This window comes from Hevea brasiliensis, chromosome 3, assembly GCF_030052815.1.
Source record: "Hevea brasiliensis isolate MT/VB/25A 57/8 chromosome 3, ASM3005281v1, whole genome shotgun sequence".
Classification (NCBI taxonomy): Eukaryota; Viridiplantae; Streptophyta; class Magnoliopsida; order Malpighiales; family Euphorbiaceae; genus Hevea; species Hevea brasiliensis.
Window position 1 is genome coordinate 96,620,018 of NC_079495.1, and position 27,850 is coordinate 96,647,867.

A 27,850-nucleotide genomic window follows, 5' to 3' on the forward strand; every position below is an offset into this window, starting at 1 on the left:
ATATTTTAAGAGGTATAAGTGAACATATATAATTTTTCTAAGAAATATGAAGTGAATCATTGTATCTATTATAAAAGTTGCAAGTAAACAGATATGATTATTCTAATAGATACAAAGTAAACTGTTATATCTGTTTAAAAGAGGTATAAATGTTTTATAAATAGTAATAGTTTTTTGAACAAAAAAATAATTATCTCTTTCTCTTCTATCTTTTCTCTTCACTTCTGCTAACAATCAACATTATTATTCTTAATTCATTTTTGGGAGAATTCTAGAATTGCTATCTAGAATTGTGTTTTGGCTTTGTTATCTTAGAGGGATATGCTCAAATTAGCCGGCAGTAACATAGTGGGGGGCATACTTCTCTTAAGGAGAGTGATTACACGATCAAAGCCTATTGCTATTGTTATTATTATTTTTCTAACAATCTTAAGGGAATTAAACAACAATGGAGGCTTCTAGTACTGGTATTTCTGATTCTACTTTCAACAAAATTGTCAATTCTGATGTATTCAAACTGGAGTATTTTGATGAAACTACTTTCACTTGCTAGAAGGATAAATTATCATTTTAGCTTACTAAATTGGGTATTGCATATTTTTTAAGTGACAATTTGTCCAAAATTCTTGAACCATCTAATAGTGAGAATGCAACAATTACAACATCTCGAAAGAAACGCAAAGAAGATGAGGTTCGATGCAGAGAGTTTATTTTGAATTTTCTTTCTGATAGGCTGTATGATTTATTTCGACCAATCAAAACTCTACAAGAAATTTGGCAGGCCTTAGAAAATAAGTATACTTCTGAAAAACAAGATATGAATAGATTTTTAAGTATGAAGTTTTTCGAGTTTCAAATGTTAGAAAATAAATCTGTTATGAATCAAGTAGATAAATTGATTGTTTTGGTACCTAAACTTAAAGATTTGAAAATAGAAGTGTCTAAAGAATTTCAAGTGGCTACTGTGATTGCAAAATTGCCCACCACTTGGAATGATTATAGAAAGAAACTATTGCACACTTTTGAAGGTTTTACCGTATACCAACTTATAAAGCATATTCGTATTAAAGAAGAGACTCACATTCGCGAGAATAAATTTGCTTTAGAGTCTAGTACTAAGGTAAAAAATATAGAGTCTAGTACTAAGGTAAAAAATCTGGAAATACCAAGTCTGGAAAAAAGAGGAAGTATACTGACGTTGCTTTAAGTTTTGATTCTACAAATAATAAGAAAAACAAGTCATGTTTTTTCTAAGGAAAAAAGGGTCATTTTAAGAAAGAATGCAGGTTCTATAAGAAGTTAAAATTGAAAGAAAGTGTTGGTCAAAAGAAAGCAAATTTTGTTAAAAATAAGCCATCTATTTCAGAAATTATTGTCATAGTTTCTAAACTTAACATCAGTATAGTAGCAGAATACAATATGGAAATAATTGAGAAATCAGCTGATTGGTGGTATGATTTTGCTATTACTATTCATGTTTGCAATAACAAAAATCTTTTTAAAAATTATGAAATTGTAGCAAAAGATGAAAAAGTTTTGATGGGAAATCAAGACACAGCCAAAGTTCTTGGAAAAGGAACTATTGAATTTCAATTCACTTCTGGAAAGAAGTTAATTTTAACAAATGTTTTTCATGTTCCGGACATTAGGAAGAATCTGATCTCTACAAATTTATTATGCAAGAAGGGTCTAAAGGCTGTCATAGAAGTAGAAAATTTTATTTTCTCTTTAAATGGTGTATTTGTTAGACAGGGATTTTCATGTAATGAAATGTTCAAATTAAGTATTAATAAAGTAGATGTTTCTGCTTATATGCTTGAGTCTTCTTTTAATTTATGGCATGCTCATTTATCACATGTTAATTTTCAATCAATTAAATATATGTCTAAGTATGGATTGATTCCTAGTATTAATGAAAAATCTAAAAAATGTGAAATATGCATTCAAGCAAAGATGACTAAGAAACCTTTTCCAAAAAATGAAAGAACAATAGAATTGCTTGAACTTATACATTCTGATATTCATGAATTAAATGGTCATTTAACTAGAGAAGGTAATAGATATTTTATTACTTTTATAGATGATCATTCTAGATTTAGATGATCATTCTAGATTTACTTATATTTATTTAATAAGAACAAAAGATCAAGCTTTTGACATGTTTAAAAATTATAAAGTCTTGGTAGAAAATCAATTGGAAAAAAGATTAAAATCTTACGTAGTGATAGAGGAGGTGAATACTTTCCAAATGAATTTTCTATTTTTTGTGAACAAAATAGTTCAATTCATCAAACAAGTACTCCTTATACCCCACAACAAAATGGTTTAACTAAAAGGAAAAATAGAACATTAGTAGATATGATTAATGCTATGCTTATGCACGTAAAATTACTAATGAATCTATAGGGAGAAGCATTATTAATAGCTTGCCATGTGCATAACAGAATACCTTCAAAAAAGTTTAGAGTCTCTCCATATGAAATATGGAAATGAAGGAAGCCTAACTTAAATTATTTAAGGGTATGGGGTTGTATAACCTATTACAGAGTTTTAGATTCTAAAAAAACCAAATTAGGACATAGAGCTCTTAAAAGTATTTTTGTGGGATATGCTAAAAATTCAAAAGCATATAGATTATTGGATTTAGATTCTAATGTAATTATAGAATCTAAATATGTTAAATTTTTATAATCAAATTTTCTTGGTGATACAAACATCAATCCACGCTCAAATACAGAAGGTACTAATCGTACATTAAATCAAGATGTCAATTTGAATTCTAGTTCTTTTTCAAATAATAAACGAAAACAAATTGATTCTCCTATTGAACCTAGGAGAAGTCAAAGAGTTCGGAAAGAAAAGAACTTAGATTTTGATTTTATTTCTTCACAAGCAATAATCTTTCTAATTAAAGGTAGTAGAGATAAGGTATTAAATAAAATACCTATTATCTTAAATATGGAAGATGATCATAAATCTTATAGTGAAGCAATTACTTCAAGAGATTCTACTTTTTGGAAAGAAGCAATAAATGATGAAATGGATTCTCTATTATCAAATGGTACATGGGTACTAGTTCTAAACCTATTAGATGTAAATGGGTATTTAGGAGAAAATATAATACTGAAGGTTCTCTGCTAACTTTCAAAGCTAGACTAGTTGCAAAAGGTTTTAAACAAAAAGTAGGAATTGATTATTTTGATACATATGCTCCTGAATTACTTTAATAAGAGTGTTATTCGCTTTAGCATCAATTTATAATTTATTTATTCATCAAATGGATGTTAAAACTACATTCTTAAATGGTGATCATGATGAAGAAGTATAAATGGAGCAACCTGAAGGTTGTATTTCCTAGAAATGAAAAGAAAGTTTGCAAATTAGTAAAATCATTATATGGTTTGAAGCAAGGCCCAAAACAATGGCATGAAAAGTTGATAATGTGATATTTTCATATGGTTTTAAATATAATGGAGCAGATAAATGTATTTATTCTAAATTTACAAAAGATTATGGTGTAATAGTGTGTCTTTATGTAGATGACATGCTAATAATAGGAACTAACATGCAATTTGTGAATGATGCTAAGAAGTATTTAGCTTCTCAATTTAAAATGAAAGACATAGGAGAAATGGATACTATCTTAGGTATCAAAATTAAAAAAACATAGTGGGAGTTTTGCTTTGAGTCAATCTCATTATATTGATAAGATTCTGTCCAAGTATAATCATTTGTGTATTAAAGAAGCTAATACTTCTTTTGATGTTTCTAACAAATTAGTTGAAAATTTGGGAAGATCTGTAAGTCAATTAGATTATGCTAGTGCAATTGGTAGTTTGATGTATGCTATGCATTGTACTAGGCCAGATATTGTTTTTGTTGTTTGTAAACTTTCAAGATATACTCATAATCCTAGCACTGATCATTGGAGAGCTGTTGGAAGAGTTCTCGGTTATCTTAAAAGGACAAAGTCTTTTGCCTTGTTTTACAATAAGTTTCCTTTAGTACTTGAGGGTTATAGTGATGCCAGTTGGATAACTAGTATTAATGATAATAAGTTTACAACTGGTTGGATTTTTACTTTAGGTGGAGGAGAGCTATCTCATGGGCTTCTAAGAAACAAACATGCATCACCCGTTCCACAATGGAATATGAGTTTATTACTTTAGCAGTAGCAGGCAAAGAGGTAGAATGGCTGAGAAATTTATTGTTAGATATAAAGTTGTGGCCATAACCAATGCCAGCAATCTCTTTGCACTGTGATAGTGAAGCTATTATGTCTAGAGCATTTAGCAAGATTTACAATGGCAAGTCTAGACATATTGCTTTAAGACATGAGTATGTTAGACAATTAATTTCTGATAGTATTATCACAGTTATATATATGAAATCAAAAAATAATCTTGTTGAACTACTAACCAAAGGGCTCCCAAGGGATATGATTAGTAGCACTACATATGCTATGGGTCTAAAATTTTTCTAACTTGTCACTAGTATTAGGAACCTTACCTTTATTATTGCTTAGTAATTTTAAAGGTTTAAAAGGTAATAACAAGTTATAGTTTATGACAGTTTGCGAGCACTAGAAATTTTAGTGCTTAAGAAAAAGAGGTTGAATATTTATTACTCTTAATGAAGATATTGGGTTTGGTTTAGAACAAAGAAGTTTAAACTTCACCTATGTAAAGATAAGAAGTGGTGCCGCTTCTATCAAAGTTTGGATAATAATACTTTGTAAGTATTTATGAATTCAGGAGGTAGCACAGGGCCATAATATGGTGCTAAAACTCACAATAAATGTGTTAAAGAAGTTAATAAGATTTATGTGTATAATATTTGCGATCTTGTCAATATAGGAATTATGGTTTAATATTTAAATATAACCAGTAATTTTAATAAGATTTTGAAATATTTATACTAATAGTAGGTTTAAGTCGAAAGGCACGTTCTGTATGCACAAATATTAATTCATGTTGATTGTGTTTATCACTAATTAAGTGGGGATTGTTATAAATAGTTAGTGATATAAAAGTTGTCCAATATCAAAATAGTTAAAACTGTTCATTAAAAGGCATCAAAAGAAGCTGTTCATTACCAACAATTGCATATTTTATAAGAGGTGTATATGAACTGATGTAATTGTTCTATTTTAAAAGGTGTTCATTACTCATAGAAGCAAGCATGTAACACTTGCTCTCATATCATACTCCTTCCACTTGTCCAAAGTTTCATGTTCCTCTTGAGTGGCCTCTGGAGGTAAGGTGTAACACCCTAGGCAAATCCCACATCGACAAAACACGGGAGAGATGCTGGGTTCATAAGATGGAGGTTCCTAACCCCTATTGACGCATTTTAAAACCGTGAGGGTTTCGACCCAGAGCGGACAATATCACTAGTGGGCCGGGTCGTTACATTTGTGGTATCAGAGCGGCTCCGCGTGCAACCTTGAACGATGGTGGGGCAAACCTCAGCGAGGACGCTGAGTCCCATAAGGGGGGTGGATTGTAACACCCTAAGCAAATCCCACATCGACAAAACACGGGAGAGATGCTGGGTTCATAAGATGGAGGTTCCTAACCCCTATTGACGCATTTTAAAATCGTGAGGTCTTCGGCCTAAAGCGGACAATATCACTAGTGGGCCGGGCCATTACATTTGGCACAAATGTAATGGCCCAGCCCACTAGTGATATTATCCTCTTTGGACCGAAGCCCTCACGGTTTTAAAATGCGTCAATAGGGGTTACGAACTGTCAACTTATGAACCCAGCATCTCTCCCGTGTTTTGTCGATGTGGGATTTGCCTAGGGTGTTACAATCCACCCCCCTTATGGGACTCAGCATCCTCGCTGAGGTTTGCCCCACCATCGTTCAAGGTTGCACGCGGAGCGGCTCTGATACCACAAATGTAATGGCCCGGCCCACTAGTGATATTGTTCGCTTTGGACCGAAGCCCTCACGGTTTTAAAACGCGTCAATAGGGGTTACGAACTGTCAACTTATGAACCCAGCATCTCTCTCGTGTTTTGTCGATGTGGGATTTGCCTAGGGTGTTACATAAGGGACCCGAAACATTTGAGTCTAGAACATATCCTATACGTTCAAGGTTCAGGACAAGTTTCAAATTTCTTAGCCAATCAGATAGATTAGGTCCTGTCAACCTATTGCGATTAAGTATGCTTGCAAGGATATTGGATGTTGGTGGTTGTGGTGTGCTCATTATTATCAGAAAATTCACTGCAGAAAATAACCAGATTAATTAGTGAATATATCATGTATTTAACCAAAATGATTATGGTCTTTTAATCAAATTGGTCCTCCCACTAACTTAGCGAATCTTACACTTCCAAAGTAGAAAACGGAAATCCTAGTTGGATGGATTTCTAGTGGGTGATTGAATTCTTATAATCCTATTGATCATCCTCAGGCACATCTATTATTGGAATTACAATAAATTATAAGTGAGCAACTCCTTGCCCATCACATCTCATGTGAGGTTCAATCCTTTACCTAGCCCCTAATGCTCAAAATCTCAGGCACATCCATTATTGACTTATCTTACATTAGTTAAGTTGATCCCATTGAGCCAGTAAACATGCAAATAATTTTAATGTCCTCAGGCACATCCATTATTGGCCACCAAACCATTTACATATTTACAACATCTCATGCTTAACAATTATTCTTAAGAAAATCTCTTAAATTAATTGCATCATATGCAACTATTTAAAATTTCTTAAAATAATTACCCCAATGGAGGGCCCATGTTATAATTACTTTAATTATACCATTTTCAACTTAATCATTTGTTTTGAAGATTTTGTGGTCGTCCTAATTACTATTAAGGTCTCACTTTGCACATTATCCAATTAGCATACATATATCATATACTTGCATACATTCTCATACATCCCATGCATTCATGGATAATAAATATGGTATGATCATGGACTTTCTAAGGGATTCAATTCTGAGCCACCAAGAATTGAATCAGGGCATTCCTAGGTGCATTTCATTCATTCATATTACAAGAGTTGCTGAAGGAGTACATAATCAACACTTGATCTTGAATTCCTCCTACTGGTCCCACCAATGCTCTTGACCTCCTTGATCTTCTTGCAATCCAATTACATAGTAATCCTTGGCATACCAAGGCGAATTTACAAGAACTAAATAAATGAAATTACAACAAAAAAATATTACAACCTTTATAATACATGCCCAAAATAAATTAAAATAAATAAATTAATTAATTTACAACCCAAAGAAACATAAAAGAAATAAATCCAATCACATTGGTCTTTTATTGTCCATGATCATCCATCATGCATATCACTATTTAACAATTAAATAAAACATACATACTTAAATTAAATTGAATATCTCATATTCAACTTAAAAATTCAGATTTGAATATGATTCAAACAAATTTAAAAATTCATATTTGAATCACATTCAAACAAATTTAAAAATTCAGATTTGAATCAAAATTTAATTGTGAGAATAAAACTCCTAATTAAACACTTTAATTAGTCATGGGCCTCATTACGGGTCTTGGAACCAAGCCCACAAACAAACCCAAACAGCCATGCGCATGGTTGAATGCGTCAAACCATGCGCACCATGGTGTTCTTCCTCAAGCCACCACCTTTGCTTACAACTAGCAATGAATCAATCATCTCATGATCAAATCACACAATTAAATCATATAAACAACAATCTAAATGGCAAATATAGTGGCTCTGATACCAATTGAAGGAGCGAAAGCATGAAAAACATAAGTTTAGATCATCTAATTCAAAAATTTTTCATCTAGGGTCAGATGCATCATGCAAGATTCATTTTTATCTATTTGATTTTAATGATAAACAGCATATTAAAACTCTTTTAATATGTTTTTGGATCTACATTTGCCATTTAAGATTTTAGAATTAATAGATTAATTCATTAGAACCCTAGATTAGATCAAGAACAAGTGCACTAACCTTTTTGATGTACTGCAGTGTGTTTGACACCTTTGGATTACGCCTAGGACACCAGATGTTGTCCTTCTAGCTTGTCCACATCAAGATCACCAATGGCAGCCCCTTGAATAGCTTCTAAAGCAATTCCAATCAATTAGAAATTCAGGTTTTGCCTTTTGAGAGATTACAGATGTATACAGGACACTAGAAATGATTTCTAGTATTTTTAATTCAAGAGAATATTGGCAATTCTCTTTGAATTGATGAGAGATGAAGAAGAAGAGAGAGAGAGGCTCCTTTGGGTGGCGGCACAAAAAAAAAAAAAAAACAGCAGCCTTGTTATTTTTTCTTTTCATAACAACACATTATATAGCTAGGTCATCACTTAAAACCCTTGCCACATGTCACTTTCTGATTAGCTCTAGGTTTAATTGACCCAATCACATTGTGCCAAGTGTCAAACCTATATTTAATCTTGACTTTGATCATCTTACATGATTAAAAGACAAATGGCAAGCTTATGTGTAGTGCCACATGTCACCTTGTGAAATGACCAAAATACCCTTGTGTCTTAATTTTGATTTCTCAACCCAAAATAATTATTTCTCTTTTTCTAATCAATTTATATAAAAATATAAATTAATTAATTAATCTCTATTAATTAATTTCTCATTAATTAAATTTATATTTAAATTCTTTAAATATAAATTTAACTTATACTATACATCCAATAACCTAGATTTGGTTTCAAACCATGTTAGGGACTTTGCAATCTAATTGCAAACCAAACCTATTTAATTAATCAATTAAACTCTTTAATTAATTAATTAAATCATATTTATTTTGGTGATTACTTATGTATGTGTGTGACTTACTAGGCTCATCATTAATTGGCAATGAGACATGATATCAACTCTTAATATCATCAGAATTCTTTTTTACCATAAATGATTTCTCTAAATCATTTTATGCGCCTCATAGACCATGGTTAACACCTAGCATAGCATGCCATGGCCACCTAATTAGTAATAAGGTTTAGCTTAAATGAACCTATAATCATATATTACTATGCACTAAAATCTCTCTGTTACAAAATCCCAATTCGAGCTGGAGTCATGATTTATGTCAAATCCCATTTGCTATGAATATTATGTTCTCTTTTAATTCCAGTTCTTGATTAAAAAGATTTTCTCATCAAAAACTCTTTTCTGATTAAATCTATTTGTCCTGGCCAGGAACTTGAAACATCAAGAACAATGACATGAACATAGGATTTTATCCCTATTTACTTAGGGTAACAGATTCCATCTTGATCAACACCTAACTCCATATATAACTAGTAGGAGCCAACACATGCCCATATACCCATACATAGTACAAGTATGAAAGCAGTATCAAACTCAAACTACCTATATACAAGATAACTGTGCTATCTCAGGTCTAAAGATTATATGCACTGATATGATTTATAACAATACATTGACAAGAGTAAACTCCATGTGCTTATCATAAATGTCACTGGTTCGACCTACTTATCATATATAAGTGCCTATCATGTTTGTTGTATGGCATGAGACTCACCATTCTATCTTATTTACATCTCATATAAATAACTTGGGAACAAATATGATTACAATCTTTCTGGATAAGTCATGTCCTTATTGTGAAGTATCCTCGATTGTGAACCAATTTATGGTACTTTGTGCTAAAAATACTAGCACTCATATTCTTAACAACTTAAGAATAGAATTTCTAACAAAATATCAATGGACCTTTTCTATTATACATAAATATATTATGTAAACGGAAAAGTGAAAATGTCTTTTATTAATAAAACATGTACAAGATACATATTAAATGATATGCTCTAGGGTATACTACTAACAGTTGCAACATTCTAATTTGGTTTGGGTGGTTGGTTACTATCGAAGCAAAGGTGAGCTTCTTTTGGTTTATGATTATATGCCTAATGGCAGTCTTGACAAATTCCTATTTAACAAGCCAGAGATTATTCTCAATTGGAATCAAAGATTTAAAATCATTGAAGATATAGCTTCAGCGCTTACTTAACTGCATGAAGAAAGAGAAATAATTACAGTTCATCGAGATATCAAGACCAGCAATGTGTTATTAGATGGTGAATTAAATGGAAAATTGGGTGATTTTGGGCTTGCATGATGTAGCAAACATGCACATGATGCTCATGTAGTTGGCATTTGGGGCTACATTGCACCAGAGCTTGCTAAAAGCGGTAAGGCAACTACAAGCACTAATGTTTATCCATTTGGGGTTTTTGCTTGGAAGTTATTTGCGGTAGAAGGCCAGTAGAGCTGCATGCATCACCAGAAGAGGTGATTATGGAAAACTGGGTATATGAATGTTTGAGAAAAGGGAAGATCTTGAGTACTAGAGATCCAAAACTCAACAAAAATTGCAATGCAGAGGAGGTTGAACTAGTTTTGAAACTTGGACTAATAATTTACTCACATAATCTTGCAGAAATTAGGTCAAAGATGTTACAAGTTCTAATATACTTGAATGGCGATGCTTTTCTCCCTGAAAATTTTGATACTCTAAGAACAAAAGTACAGGGGAGAGTATGATAGCCATGCCATTTCACTTAGTTCTATGCCATCCCTAATAATCACTAAATCACTAATTTCAGTGGGACATTGATTGTGCCAATACAGAGAGAACAAGCTTGCTATTTTGAAATGCTTTTAAGAAGTGCTCATAGTTTTTGTGAGTCAGAGATTTGAGTTCATCATTTGAGCTATATTTGCTGCTATGTGTGGTCGATCACGTAGACAAAAAAAATTAGTCTATGTATGCGTGCGTGTGTAAGCTTATTGATCTATATTTATATTTAAATATACATGTATGAAGGAGGAAAATTAACTTTACTTAAATTGCCCTTCATTCTTAAAAATAATTATAATTATATTTTTATTAATTAATTTTAAAATTTATATAAATTTAAAATTCTTAAGTTTTAGAGTTCATATAAGTTTAAAATTCTTAATTCTACTTATTTTTAATTTCAATTAAATATAAAATCTTATAAGAAATAATTAATTAAAATGAGAAATTAAGAAATAAAAAATATTATTAATCTACCTACTATTTTAAAATACAAAAAAAAAACACATTTGTAGTGATAGATAAATAATTTGTCATCAATAATATGTTATTGCTGCTAATTCATATAAATTCGTTGCTAATACTATTTAGCAACAAAAAAAATGTCGATAATAATTTTAACAATTAGTGGCTTACTAATATTATCGCTACTAAACTTTTAGTGACAGAAAGTTTGTCCCTAAATCTTAATGATGCCAATTCTACAATATATTACATTGTCAAAAATAACTTTTAATGAAAAAATATTTGTCACTAAATACCAAATAATATCAATTTCTAATATTACAATAATTTATAAATTAAAATTTTAATATTATTTTAATAATAATTCTAATTATACTAAAAAACATATTATAGTTATTAATATAATAATATTATAATTATAATCCTATAACTATTATTAATTTAATAAAATTATTTAATTTGTTTCAATAAAATTAATAAAAAATTTTAAACAAGAAATATTATTCTTATTAATTTATTTTAATTTTTTTAAAATTTATAAAAGTATAATTTTAAAATTGTATTAAATTTTCAATTATATGTACATATATATAACTGGAAAAAAGGGAATAATTAGAGAAAAAAATATCCTTCAAATTATTATTAAAAAATTAATTATTTAATTAACATAATTACCAAAATATTAATAAAAAGTTAAATATATAATGAAATAAAAATTTAGGATTAACTAAGTATTAAAATAAAGAATTTGAATTTTTAATCTAATTCAAGCAAATAATCACACTATCAGTTATAAATTTATAACTTTTTTTTAATTATTTATATCGATAAAAATATAGATTCAACCAAACTTAAAATATATTTTTATATATAAACAGATCTTCATTTATTTTATTTTTATTAAGAATAAAAATAAATAATTTTATATTCTCAAATTATTATTCAATATAATAAATTAAAAAAATTATTGAAATCTTTAATGACATTATTATAATTGCATTTCAATTTTGACCAATTTAGAAAAATAAAAAAAAAACTAATACTAATTTTATGATTTTAACAAAATCAGCTAAAATTTTAAATAAAATTATCTTAATAAAAAAAAATAAAATATTAAATTCAACCTTCTAGTAAAATGATTTTAGACTAGATTGTGCTTGAAGTCTTTCAGGAAAAGAATATTTAAACGGATATTTACCTTTTGCCAAAGAATAAAGAAATCCCTTGAAATATTATGTGGGAAGTGGAAATTTGGAATCATTTTAATAATTGCCCTTGAATTTATATGATTATCATATCATAATCTCTTAATTTAAAAATGTAACATAAAATCATTTTTATCTTTCAAGTTTTAAACACTAAAATCCCTCTATTCTCTAAATATCAATTTTTTAGTTAGATGATATGTGACTCTTTTTTCAACAGAAGGGGTTCTTCGGTTGCGAATTGAGCAATGAAATCTTCATCTACATGTGTGTGGGCGCTTATGCTATGCCATACGTGTTTGGCTTGAGCAACATGCAAACTCGACAGTGATCTCTTTGTAGCGGGGAAAAGGGGTAGATTCAGCCAGGATTAAAAGAGCCGGCCGAATGTGTGCCACCGACCTCTGGCTACACGAGATTGAAATGTTGATTGGGCCTTATCTCCTCCTCTGCTGTTGCTTCTTCTTGATTCATCTATCTACGCTTGAACAGTCCTTGGTGGTTGTCTCATGGTTCTTGCTTGCTGCAACAATTCGACTTTTGCTACAGTGCTTCTCTTTGTTAGGTTTGTTTTAATGGTTCTTGCCTTGACCCACTGTTTCTACAAGAGGAAGAAGAAGTCCCACGGTGGTGTGAGCGACGCTGGAAGGAAGTAGAATCAGGTCTGCTTGTTAGATGCCCTACCCATTTTCGGGATTAGGGTGGCTGTTAGATGGGTTAATTTAATGGGTATGACTTATGAATTTAGGCCTACTTGGTAACAAAGTTTCCCCTTTCATGTAGTGGGTCATAGATTGTAACGCCTTTTCCTAGACCTTTTAAGACCATTTTTAAATGAAATCTTATTTTCTAATAAAAAAAAAAAATCTACGGTATCGTCGTGTTAAAGGACAATATTATTTTTTGAAGTTAATGGGTCAAGGCTTTCCCATTTGGAATTTACGGGTAAATTATACAATGCATTTGGTATACTAAAAAAATAGTATATTAGTCCCTTGCAAAAAATTAGTTATTCATGAAATTTAAAAACATGAAATTTATAATTTTGTGAGTGAAAATGTACGTTCACCAAAGGCACATAATAATTGATGATCAAATTATAGCGTAATCTGGTATACTAGTTCATATATATGATCTAACGTATAAATTTAATAAAACGAAGAAATGTTAGCCTCTAATTCATTAAGTTAGCCTCTAATTCATTAAGTTGTTAGTTAATTAGTTTTATTCTGATATTTCACTTCTTTATTTTTTAGAACAAAAATTATTTATGAATTGTGCTGGTATGTATTAACTTTATTAATTTGGAGCATCATATCATATGTATGACATGATATATTAGCTATACACAATAATTTTTTAATAATTATTGCATAAGCTCTCTAAAAAATAGGACTCAAATTAGTGCCTTTATAAAGAAATTATCTGGCAATGATGTCAAAAATTTAATAGGCTAATTTTTACAAGTGCACGAAATTGTCATAGATAATATAATGATGAAAGAGTTATCAATCTCATAAAGATTATGATTAAGTATAAAAATACACGTTAATTCATTATTATTTAGACTATTAAATTTAAATATTTTTTAACTAATTAATGAAAAATAAAATAAATATACAAATGTTATCTAAGGCACTTCTTAATCATTGAAGAGAATCCTTAACCATAATATTTTTCTTTCAACTTTTTTATGGTTACAAGAAATCGTAGGGGTTGATGAAGATTCAATTTTAAAGGCACTTATTAGGGGGTGTGCAAACAGTCGATTCGGTTTCAAACTGAACCCAACTGATAAAACTGAAAACTGAAAACTAAAAATTAAAAATTTTAAAAATTGAACAAAACCAGTCACTAAGAGGGAATCGAACCAAACTAAATCGATAAATATAGATTTGGTTCGGTTTTAAACTGATCAAGCTGAATTTTGTAAGATTTCATTTTTTTAACATTAAATTTTAATAACAAAAACATTAAAAAAAGCTTAGAAATTAGAATTCAAAAATCTTGGAGTTTTTTTTTATATATATATATAATTTTGATTCAGTTTTTTTAATTTTTTATAAAAATAATCGAACTGAACCAATTAACTAAAATTATTAAAATTTATGAATTGAACCAAATCGATTGAATTTTAAAACTGAACCGATTGAATCAAATTGACTCGATTCGATTCAATTTTTTTGTTTAGACCGAAATCTGCACACCCCTAGCCCTTGTCGTTCTTGATTATTTTATAACTTTCTTTATCACGTGGAAGAGAAGATTTCTTTTCCTTAGTTTTTATGATTTTGATTGGGGAAGAAAAAAAATGGCATTGAAAAGTTACAAGGAGCTTAATTGTCAAGAAATCAAATCACCATGTAGAAGAAAACCCAAGGAAATATTAATCAATTCCATTATTTTATCATTTTCTGTACTATGATACTTTCCTTTTTCCCCGGTTGTTCCATTAAACTTAATTCAAATTTATGCCAAGTTTTTCCGATGTCTGTGCTATTTTTTCTTGTTCTAAACAAAGGAAAAATCAATCATTTCAAAGGATTATTTGAAAGGTTGGAGGGAGAGGGCAAGGAAGAGCGCCTCCAAACTTTAAAAATTTTCTTATATATATATATATTAAAAATATTAATTTATAGATCATTAATTATTTTTAATTTAAGATTAATTAAATTAATTTTTTATGAAATTAATATAATTAATTTTATTCCATTAATTTAATTTAATTAATTAAAGACTAAATGAATAGATACGTACGGGCGATTAAGAGATAAGTATCAAAAGACCAAAGCTGATAATGGATAAAAGGAGTTGTGGACAGTTAAGAAAAGTTAAGAGTATTATGAATACACTTTACAAGATTTGTTTTGTACTTACCCTTAAAAAAACTGTTGTTTATCTTAACCTCCGCTTCCTTTAGTTTTTTTTTCAAAGGTAACAATTCATTGATAGCCTTAAACAAGCATTTCAGATATTAGAAAAGAGCACTGGGTAAGAGGATTAAGAAAGAAAGACTCATCTCTCAGTGATTTAGAGGCAAGGCTATGTGCAGCCACATTACATTGTCTTTTAATAAAGGAGAAAGATATCTCCTGTAGAGCTTGAGTAAGGTTGATTACGTCCTGCAGGATGTTGGAAATTTTCAGTGGAACAAACCCTCCTCGTAGAGCTGAGATAACTATTTTCGAGTCTCCTTCAAAGATCACTTGCTTGAAATTTTTAGACACAGCTAACTGTAGAGCCTCTCTCCATGCCAGACTTTCCAACAGAAGAGGGTCTACAATCCCTTGATATCTTCTAAGAGACCAACCACATGGATTGCCAGCATGATCCCCTATTATGGCTGCCACTGCACGCAGATTTCTATGTTTTTTGTAGCTCCATCAAAGGTGATTTTTATTTTATCCCTCGAAGGCAAGGTGAACTGAGAGCCATATGAGGGTGGAGACGCAAAATTCATTCGAAGAGATATATTCGCTTGGTTTTATTCATCAAAGTGCCTAATTGCCAATCCCATGATCTCATTAAAGGTTACCCTCTGTTGTTGAAAGATAAAGAGATTCCATCCCTTCCATATTTGCCATAATATGAAACGCACCATATGAGCCAGATCATCACCATTTTCGTGTTTTCTAACATAGGACCAAATTTCTGATCATAAGTCTTTAACAGATGACCCTGATAATTGATCAGACCTCAACCTCACTGGAGAATGAATCCAGACTTCGACTGCTCTCGAAAACAAGAAAAAGAGATGTTTCAACGATTCAATGTCGCTATAAACAGAACATTCTTTTGGTATATGTGACCTTTTAGATTTAAAAGTTCATTGCAAGGAAGACCCTCCCTCGTTAATTTCCACATGAAAACTGAGATTTTGGTGGTCTTAGCTTCCATATGTCTTGCCAAAAACGATTCAGACCAGAATTTGATGCAAAACGGTTGCAAAATTACAAAATTAAAGACACTGAATTTTTATAACCGATCATGTATTCATTACTATTAGCAATGGATTTTGATTGCTTAAATCGATTGCTACTAGTTGCAACCGATATTCTTTTGATAATTTTTTTTTAAATAAATTAATTTTACAATCGATTTGATTATCGATTAGTATTTATAACTAATTTTTAGTTTCTAAATTAATTGCTAATAACAATCAATTTATTAATTGGTTGCTAACCAATTTAATAATCAGCCTCATTACGATCGATGGAATAGGTTATTAAATCGATTGGCAACTAATTTTAATATATTAGTAACCAATTCATCCAAGTACTAATTCTTTTTTATTTTGTAGTTATTGTTCGATGCTGAAGTACATCTCAAATTTGCAACTCATAATCATTCTAATCACAACATTAATTCTCAAAAACTTTTTCAAATTTAGAAATACTTAGATCAAGATTACAAAAGATAAAATTTCTTATTTTAGTTAATTACTTCTTATGAAATTTTATATTTAATTAAAATTAAATATAAGTAGTATTAAGAATTTTAAATTTATACGAACTCAACTCAACTCAACTCAACTAAGCCTTTATCCCAAAAATTTGGGGTCGGCTATATGGATTCGCTTTTTCCACTCTGAACGATTTTGAGTTAAATCCTCAGAAATGTGTAATGCTTCTAAGTCATGCTGTACTACTCTCCTCCAAGTCAATTTAGGTCTACCCCTTTTTTTCTTTCTATCCTCTAGCCTAATGTGCTCTACTTGTCTAACTGGAGCCTCCGTATGTCTACGCTTCACATGACCAAACCACCTCAATCTCCCTTCTCTCAACTTATCTTCAATTGGCACCACTCCTACCTTTTCTCTAATACTTTCATTACGGACTTTATCTAGTCTAGTATGGCCACTCATCCACCTTAACATTCTCATCTCTGCAACTCTTATCTTAGATGCATACGACTCTTTCAGTGCCCAACACTCACTACCATATAGCATAGCCATCGTATGGTCAGACGGTAAAATTTTCCTTTTAATTTATTGGGAATCTTACGATCACATAGAACTCCCGTGGCACGTCTCCACTTCAACCATCCGGCTTTAATCCTATGACTAACATCCTCCTCACATCCCCCATCTACTTGAAGGACTGAGCCTAGATATTTAAAGTGATTACTTTGGGACAGTGCCACTCCATTCAAACTAACTCCTTCCCTATCACCAGTTTGGCCTTCACTGAACTTGCAATGCATGTATTCTGTCTTCGTTCTACTTAACTTAAAACCCTTTGACTCTAGAGTACTTCTCCAAAGTTCTAGCTTCCTATTGACTCCTTCTCGTGTCTCATCTATCAGAACAATATCATCCGCAAACATCATGCACCAAGGAATACTCTCTTGTATATGTTTCGTCAGTTCATCTAAAACTAATGTAAAAAGGTAAGGGCTTATGGCTGATCCTTGGTGTAATCCAATTGAAATCGGAAAATCTCGTGTCCCCTCCCACTGTGCGCACAATAGTAGTTGCTCCTTCATACATATCTTTCAATACTTGTATGTACCTAATAGATACCCTCTTTTGTTCTAACGCATTCCATAAGACCTCTCTTGGAACACTATCATAAGCCTTCTCCAAATCAATAAAAACCATGTGTAGATCTTTCTTCCCATCTCTATATTTCTCCATCAAGCTTCTAATGAGAAAGATCGCTTCCATAGTTGAACGACCAGGCATGAAACCAAATTGATTGAGAGAGATAGAAGTATCATGACGTAGTCGATGCTCCACAACTCTCTCCCACAACTTCATAGTATGGCTCATGAGTTTAATTCTCCTATAGTTTGAGCAACTCTGTATGTCTCCCTTATTTTTAAAAATAGGTACTAAAATACTCTTCCTCCATTCATCAGGCATTTTCTTTGAGTTTAGAATCTTATTAAATAATTTAGTTAACCATGCCACTCCCATATCTCCCAAATACTTCCACACTTCAATTGGTATTTCATCGGGTCCACAGGCTTTACCTACTTTCATTCTCTTAAGTGCTTCCTTTACTTCTAAAGATCTAATCCTTCTAGTATAATTTACATTCTTTTCTATTGTTCTATAATCTATATTCACGCTATTTCCATTTTGACTATTATTAAAGAGATCATTAAAATAATTTCTCCATCTTTCTTTAATGTCCTCATCTTTCACCAACACTTTTCCTTCTTTATCCTTAATGCACCTAACTTGATTGAGATCTTGACATTTCCTTTCTCTACTCCTTGCTAATCTATAAATATCTTTCTCCCCTTCTTTAGTTCCAAGTTTCTCATATAACTTTTCAAAGGCACATGCTCTTGCTTGGCTAATGCCTTTTTGCCTATTTCTTTGCTATCTTGTACTGCTCATATGCCTCATTATTATCACATTTAGGTAATTTCTTATACCATTTTTTTTTCTCTTCACTGTCTTTTGTACTTCCTCATTCCACCACCATCTCTCTTTTGAGGGTGGTCCATGTCCTTTAGACTCCCCAAGTACTTTTCTAGCTACTTCTCTAATCTTTGATGCCATCTGTATCCACATATCATTGGCCTCCATATCTAGCTTCCATACTTCGGACTCAAGAAGTTCATTTTTGAACTTCACTTGCTTTACTCCTTTGAACTCCCACCACTTTGTTCGAGCTACACTATTTCTTCTGACCTTACTTGAATTGTTCCTAAACTTGACATCCAATACCACCAACCTATGTTGACTTGTTAAAGCCTCTCCTGGAATGACCTTGCAATCCTTGCATAGAGCTTTATTTGTCTTCCTGGTTAAGAGGAAGTCGATTTGGCTTCTATGTTGCCCACTTTTGAAAGTCACTAAATGTGACTCTCTTTTTATAAAGTAGGTATTTGCTAGTATTAGGTCGTATGCCATAGCAAAATCCAGGATGTTTTTTCCCTCCTCATTTCGACTGCCAAAACCAAAACCTCCATGAACATTCTCATAACCTTGCCTATCACTTCCTACATGTCCATTCAAATCTCCACCAATGAAAACATTTTCTTCATTCGGTATGCTTTGCATTAAATCATCCATATCTTCCAAAAACCTTTGTTTACTCTCACTGTCTAGTCCTATTTGTGGGGCATAAGCACTAACTATATTTATTGTTTCTCCGTCTAGTACTAGCTTTACTAGTATAATTCTATCTCCTACTCTTTTCACAGCTACTACTGCGTCTTTCAATGTCCTGTCTATGATTATACCCACTCCGTTCTTGTTTCTCTCCTTTCCGGTAAACCACAATTTGTACCCTGAATTACCCACTTCCTTACTTTTCTCTCCTACCCATTTAGTCTCCTGAATGCAAGCAATATTCACCCTTCTCCTTTCCAAGGTATCCACAAGCTCCATTAATTTTCCTGTAAGTGATCCAACATTCCAAGTACCAACCCTGATCCTCCTCCTATCCTGCTCCTTCCTAATTGGTCTCCTTCTATGATATCTTCTATTATTTTCTATGTCTATCTTGTGTTCTGTTCCACTATTTATTCTATTATCTGTCCTATGGACTAACTTCTTTACCCACACCCACTATTTAAATTTATACGAACACTAAAATTAATTTAAATAACAAAAATATAATTACAATTAATTTTAAAAAATGAATGGCACTTTTGGAAAAGCCAATGTTCCCCTTCCCACATTTATACAGTAGATGTTTGGTAGATGTTTGATAATTCGTAAATTTTTATGAATTCATCCTTTTAATTGTAACTACATTAACATGGATAATTAGCTAGGGCTTCTTATGCAAAATAATTTATTTTATTCATTTTATTTTTTTTAATTGTTTTTATTTATTAGTAGTCTATTCTCTTTTTATTTTAAGTTTTATTTGTGTATATTATATCTTCATAATCCATTTGATTATTTAGGCACTTTATTATCTAAATTGAAGTTTACAATATAATTTGTATCTTTGTCATTATTTTTAATTTTCTTATGACAAGATTTATTTTTATTTTGTCTTTATAATTAATTTATATCAGAAATCAAATTTTTGACATCAATTTTAATTTTAGTTTTAATAACTGAATTTTTGAAATTAAAATAAATATTAAATATTATGGGTTAAATTAATAAAGTTAAAAATGAATGCGTGAAAGGAAGTCCCACTCATAATGATTGTCAAAGAGTAAGAAAAATGATGAAATCTGCCCAAAGCTTGGCACTTAAATCTGATTTACTCACATCAACATTTACTAGTTTTTTTTTAGTTTTTTTTTTTTAAGCATTAGTGCTTAAATTTTGAATCTCTATCTGAACCCCCAACTTCTTATATTTATTGATTTTTTTCCTACATTTTTTATAATCACTTATTTATTTAAACAACATAAATACAAAGGCCTCCCCCTAATACATGGTAAAGTATGTACAGGAATTCCAAGAAAGGAAACAATAAAAAATAAAAGACATCAAATATAAGTCAAAAAAGTGTTTGCTATCAAATTTCCATAGAATATGAGTTAGACTCTATAAATGTGAAGAAATATAGTGTTGATAAGGCTAGTATGTGTCCAAAATTTCACAGAGGCGATTTGATGTTAGATTGTTTCACAAGGTTTTGAAAGAGGTAGATAGTGTACTTTTCCCTAGGAAAAGATAATGCCAAGATTTCTCTTGTTTGCATTGACTGCAGCTTTAAAGCAATTCTTATAGTGAGTTTAGGATGAGAGTCAAAATGATGCTAGTTTCTACTTTATGTGCATAAAGGATGGCAAAGCAATAGGCATTCCTTAATAAACCACTCAAATGGTCACTAGGTTTGGTAGTCTATATTACTTGTACAGATGTCTTATTCATGGCTAATAGTGCTATTGTTATGAGGGATTTTCATTCTCTTCTGAAGTTGATATCTTCAATCTCATGTTTCATTTCACTTTTTAATTTCTTATCACTTTTGAAATAAGCCCAATTAAAAATTGGAAGAGAATTATGAGAAGAGATGGAAAGAGTGAAAGAAAAAAAAGTATATCAAAAAAAAGATCACATTTTAATTGGGAAATATCACTAATGAGACAGGCAATGAAATAAAATTATCTAGATTGTTGAAATCCAAGCAGTAGCATGGATGTACTTATGCAATAATTATGTCAGAATTTATGTAAATGGAATTAATTATTGCAACTACAAATAGCCTTACAATTTGCAAGTTCCTTCTCCTTTGCAATAGCTAACCTCCTAATTAAGTTGTGCAACTTGAGCAAATTTTCACGGCCTGTAGCCTACATAAAAGTCAACATACAGATTAATAACACATTTGCCTATAAAGTAATGTCTATATATATATATAGTCATAGTGAATTCTGTATGGGCATCAATGCAGGTTCTGATTCGCCAAGCCTCTACCATTTTAAAAAGTTTTAAAATATTTAATTTAAATCTAGTCTATTTGTGAAGCCACCCAAGCTTTCATAGTCTAGAAAGCAAGGCTTACTATCATTTTACCATTAATTTTCAAAGGCATGATAGCATAAAGTATGTACTAAAGTTGCAAATTTATTTGTTGCACACTGGTAACATCCCCCTAATTGGCTAATATAGATTGTATAATAAGAGTAGCACATAAGGCCATTAATATGATCCAAAGTAATTAGTAAAAAAATATATAAAGGCCTTCAAGAAAAATAATGCTTTTTCTTGAATTTGAGTGTGATAATATAAAAATAAAATAATAAGCATTGGCAAACTGCAAAAAGGGAATTAGTATTAATTTGCTTAACCTCATCCAACCTAGTGTCCATGGGCAATGGGCTAGCTATTAGTTAACAAAAAGAGTATTGCATGATCAATTATGAATGTGGGGTATGAGCAATGAATGGAAGGTCCCCAAATAATAGCAATTATACGTTTTAGTAAAGAGAAAGGACCATGGCCAATACAAAATTTCTCTAATAAAGAAAATCAGCAATATTATTTTCAGAATAAACAGTGTCTGAGTTAGATGACAATGATGGCAAGACATGACAATTAGCCCTTAAAGAAAGGATTAGAATTAGGACCTGCCATTTTTTAGTTAACATTTATTATGCCCAAATGTCAGTGTAACTATATGGAAGGGAAACCATTCTAAGACAGAAATCCTAAACACTCTTCATGTCAGGGTTTCAATTTAGTCCTATCATTTTGTTGTATGTGCATTAACTAATTATTATTATTATTATTATTATTATTATTATTATTATTATTATTATTATTATTATTATTATTATTATTATTCCTAACTTTTTATGCAGATAACAAGTTTTGGAAACTTGATTTGGTAACAGAAATTGTGGTAATGAAAGTTCTGTACAAAACTAACTACAAAACCCAAAATTGAAAAGTCAAGTTCATATTGTATGTGTCTGCAGGATGATATTCAAGTTAGAGATTGAATAGATAAATGTATACATCAAACTGGCCTTATCAATTGGTTTAGCTAGAAGCTTAAAAACAATTGTTTTGCTCAAGAAGTACTTGCTTAATCTCAAATGGCATATAATGTTATCCCAAAACTGACAAGAATATCACATATCACTTGGCAGCAAATGAATTATTAAATATGTGCAAGGAAATTAATGTAAATAATAGTTCAAAATAGTAAAACAAATCCACAATGAGAAGGAAGGGTCTCTCTTTCTTCTCTCTTCTTTTCTTTTCTTTTTTTTTTTTTTTGGATTTTGGTTTTGATAGGTAGTAGGCCTGTTAAGATTTGCAAAATTGTTGTACTGTAAGAGTACAGATTGCATTTGATAAATGAATTGTATTTGCTTAAAAAAGGGGCTTGTTTGACATATGCACATTGTCACATAGTTTGTCTTTGGCACATGACAATATAAAATGGTTAAAAGCAAGTGCATGAAAATTAAAAGGGAAAAAAACTGTTATAACAGCTATATTTATATTCACAAGGCTTTTCAAATGCAAGCAATAACAAAATTTTCCAAAGTCTAGAAAATTTTCAATTAAAAAGGGACAAACCAATCATTTTTGTTATAATATTAACGTGGTTGTCATAAAATAAGAAGAAAGAACATTACCAAATAACATTTTCTTAGCTTTCAACTGTAAAAATATTATATTATATTAATAGACGGTAAAATAATCAATGAAAACATATTGGAGCCATCGAAATTTCTGGCTTCCATATGGATCCAACACTGCTGGTTAATATAAATATAGACAAGATTGGAGGTATGCCTGTTGTTCAACAAATAAAGAGTTTAAACACTTGCTATAAAAAGAACTATATATGCCTAATCTTCTCCAAATTTATTAGTTCAATGACTTGTTGGGTTGTTTCATACAACCACAACACCTAAATGGACAAAGGTATAATTCAACAAGTTTATTACAATTACCTAGAGGAACAAAAATTCAACAGGCTATTACTATTTTCTTGTCAGTACAAAAAATGCATCTTACAACCAGGAAGCAGCACTTCCATATGAACAAATATCAAAAGGAGATATATTTTGACAAAAAAACAAACACTTATGAAGATTAATGACAGAAGAACTACATCTAAATATAATACAAAGCAGAAAATTGAAGAGGAAGTTCAATTGCACTCGACACTCAATAACCCATGCCACAACATGTTGGATGAAAACTCATGGAGTTCTATGAATCCCCAAAACACAAAAAAAAAAAAAAAAAAAAAAAAAAAAAAAAAAAATATTCAAAATCTCCACAAAGGGATCACAAATAACCTTGTTAGCTAGGGGGGTCTCTTTCTAATTCCCAAAATCAGAAAGAGAGAGAATCAAAATGAGCTCAAATTGGGATATTGGCTTGTACATTTTTGTGAAGGAAAATGAATGAGAATAGAAAGAGACAATAGGGAGATTCGAATATATAAATGTAAATACCTGTTCCTTGCCTAACTAAACAGCGGCTTCTTGTAGCTAGCTTCCTTGCCCGAACTGCTTCCATAAAAGACACAAATTCTCTGAAACCTAGACTTAGTTTCTTCATAATCCACACTTAGCAGCAGGCAGAGCCTTCCAAATCCACCTTTCGAGAATTGGGAACAATCAGTTTTAACCCTAAGAAACAATAGATTAATTTTGCTTTCATAGAACCCTAAAGGAACACGTTAAGACTGTAATATTAGGAGAAATTAGTTTTGAGCGGAAGTTACCAATTTGAAGGACTCATGACACAAAAAATCCCGCTAGAAGGAAAACAAATTCTAAAAGAAATAAAATAATTCATTAACAAGGGTAATATTGCCCTTATCAAAGACGTTTAAAAATTGAAAAACTAAATTAAAAAATACCAATATATTACTTTTTAACAAGAGAATTTAATAATGGTAGTTAAAAATTAATACAATTACGACCACTTATAGTATTGGTCGTTATTTATAAATTATTAACAAGAAAATTTTAATTTTATCGTTAATTCTTAGTCGTTAAAAGTCATAATTCTTGTAGTGAATATATAGTTATATAATTATGTAAAAAAGCTTAGGATGTTTCTAATTTTAACATTTGGAAACTAAAAATTTGTGTCATCTCCTATACTTGTACCCTTAACTCACACTTCAGCGATGAAATATATAATTGTCCTCTATATTTGAAATTTTTTTTTTATTTTTAATTATGATAGAAAAGTCATCCCCAATTTTAAATAGTAATTCAATTAGGGACAAAAAATATATTGGTCCCCTATAATATAAAAAAATTATGATTTGAGGACCATAAAAAATATTGGTCCCCCAAAATTATCTCCTATACTCACTTTTTTTGTAGTGTACTATGGACCGAATGATTGCCGATCTATTAACCAAAGCTTTGCCCATTAATGCTTTTCAGAAGCATATTGCGCATATGGGTGTAGTGAAAACTTTTGATGATACTTTGGTTTAGTGGGAGTTTGTTTTAGGTAACATTTGGGTTAGCATTTGTATGAAATGCTTAGACCATTATTTTTGGACATATCATGTCACATATTCCATTTAAATTCAGTTTTTATTTTTGAGATTTTGTTGACACATATATATAATATTATTTTTCCTATCGGATTCAATGTTATTTTGTTTATCATTTTATTAACTGGATTTTATAGGTTAAATTGCTTACTTGTTATTGGATATTATTTTGTATTTTATTAATCTGTTCTTTTAGTTTAATAAATTGATTACTGTTATCCAAGTGGGAAATTATTGATTATTTATTTGTATTTGGATGTGGATTAGCAATAATCAATTATTCGACTCATTGATAGATTAAATAATGATATCAAATAATAAGTTTAGTAATTAGCAATATCTAAATGGATTGGGTCATGTGATTGGGCAAGCCTGTAATGGGTCAGGCTGTCCATAAGCCCACTAAAGAAGAGGCCCCAACTCTTATATATATATATATATATATATATATATATATATATATATATATATATCCTGATAACCCCATTTAATATTAAATAGAATTCAGATAGAATTTGAAGGCTGTAAATATTGGGAGTTGTGAACCTGTCTTTTCACTTCTATTCTTGATTATTCATAGAAAATCATGGATACAAGCGTATTTCCAGGCACACATATTCTCTAATCATGTAATCTATAATGATTTAATTTGTATTTATAACAAGAACGCCAAGTTCACAGAGATAGTTGAAGACTGGGAGGTTGATTTTGGATGTCATAGGTTCTCATACGAGGAGCTCTCTGTCGCCACCAATGGTTTTAGTGAGAGGAAGTTTTCATAAGAAGGATTTGGAAAGGTCTATAAAGGGGTGTTGCTAATGTCAAATGCCCTTGTGGCTATGAAAAGAATATCTCACAATTCCAAACAAGGAATCAGAGAATTTGTTGCAGAAATTGGCACAATTGGTCAGTTGCAACATCCCAATTTGGTTTGGGTGGTTGGTTATTGTCGAAGCAAAGGTGAGCTTCTTTTGGCTTATGATTATATGCCTAATGGCAGTCTTGACAAATTCCTGTTTAATAAGCCAGAGGTTATTCTTCATTGGAATCAAAGATTTAAAATCATTAAAGATATAGCTTCAGCGCTTACTTAACTGGGTTAATTACCGTACGAGTGTGCCATGGAAAAGAAAATAAGGAAAAAAGTTTGAAAATTGAAAAATTACGGGAGTGGAGTGAGTTGAAAATACATATGCGAGTCAAAATAGCATCTTTAGTTAGGACGCTATTTTTAATAGCATGCGGAAGCAAAATGAGTGGGATGCTGTTAAGAACAGTGTCCAAATGGGCGGGACACTGTTCTTAACAGCGTCCAAATGGATAATTTTAATAAATAAATTAAAAATATTATTTTAATAAATAAAATTATAATAATTATTTAAATTTTTTTAAAAGTTGGACACTACTATAAGTAGCGTCCAACTTTTCTTAAACTTTTTTAATTATTTATTTTTTAATTTTAATTTTTTATTTCATTAAATCATAATATTTAATATTATATATTATAATATTTTATTATAAATATTATTTTTTAATTTAAAATTAAATATTATGATTTAATGAAATAAAAAATTAAAATTAAAAAATAAATAATTAAAAAAGTTCAAGAAAAGTTGGACGCTACTATACTTTTCTTTTTCTAATTATTTTATTTTATATTTTAAATAAATTAAAAATATTATTTTAATAAATAAAATCATAATATTTAATATTGTATATTATAATATTTTTATTACAAATATTATTTTTTAATTTAAAATTAAATTAAATTTAATAAAATAAAAAATAAAAATTAAAAAATAAATAATTAAAAAAGTTTAAGAAAAGTTGGACGCTACTTATAGTAGTGTCCAACTTTTTTTTAATTATTTTATTTTATATTTTAAATAAATTAAAAATATTATTTTAATAAATAAAGTTATAATAATTAATATTATATATTATAATATTTTTATTATAAATTTTTTTTTAATTTTTTAATAAAATAAAAAATTAATTATTTAAAATTAATTATTAAAATAATATTTTTAATTTATTTATTAAAATTATCCATTTGGACGCTGTTAAGAACAGCGTCCCGCCCATTTGGATGCTGTTCTTAACAGCGTCCCGCTCATTTTGCCTCCGCACGCTATATTTTCAACTCACCCCACTCCCGTAATTTTTCAATTTTCAACCATTTTTCTATATTTTCCTTCCCATGGCACACTCATACGGTAATTAACCCTACTTAACTGCATGAAGAAAGACAAATAGTTACAGTTCATAGAGATATCAAGACCAGCAATGTGTTATTAGATGGTGAATTAAATAGAAAATTGGGTGATTTTAGGCTTGCAAGATGTAGCAAACATGCACATGATGCTCATATAGTCAACATTTGGGGCTACATAGCACCAGAGCTTGCTAGAAGCGGCAAGGCAACTACATGCACTAATTTTTATGCATTTGGGGTATTTTGCTTGGAAGTTGCTTGCGGTAGAAGGACAGTAGAGCCCCATGCATCACCAGAAGAGGTGATTATGGTAAATTGGGTATATGAATGTTTGAGAGAAGGGAAGATCATGGGTACTACAGATCCAAAACTCAACAAAAATTTCAATGCAGAGGAGGTTGAACTAGTTTTGAAACTTGGACTAATAATTTGCTCATATAATCTTGCATAA

General features: G+C 30.5%; 1 pseudogene; it reads left to right on the forward strand.

The window, feature by feature from the left end:
• The first annotated feature begins 448 nt into the window (after positions 1 to 448).
• Positions 449 to 27,850, forward strand: LOC110646754 (putative L-type lectin-domain containing receptor kinase V.2; annotated as a pseudogene).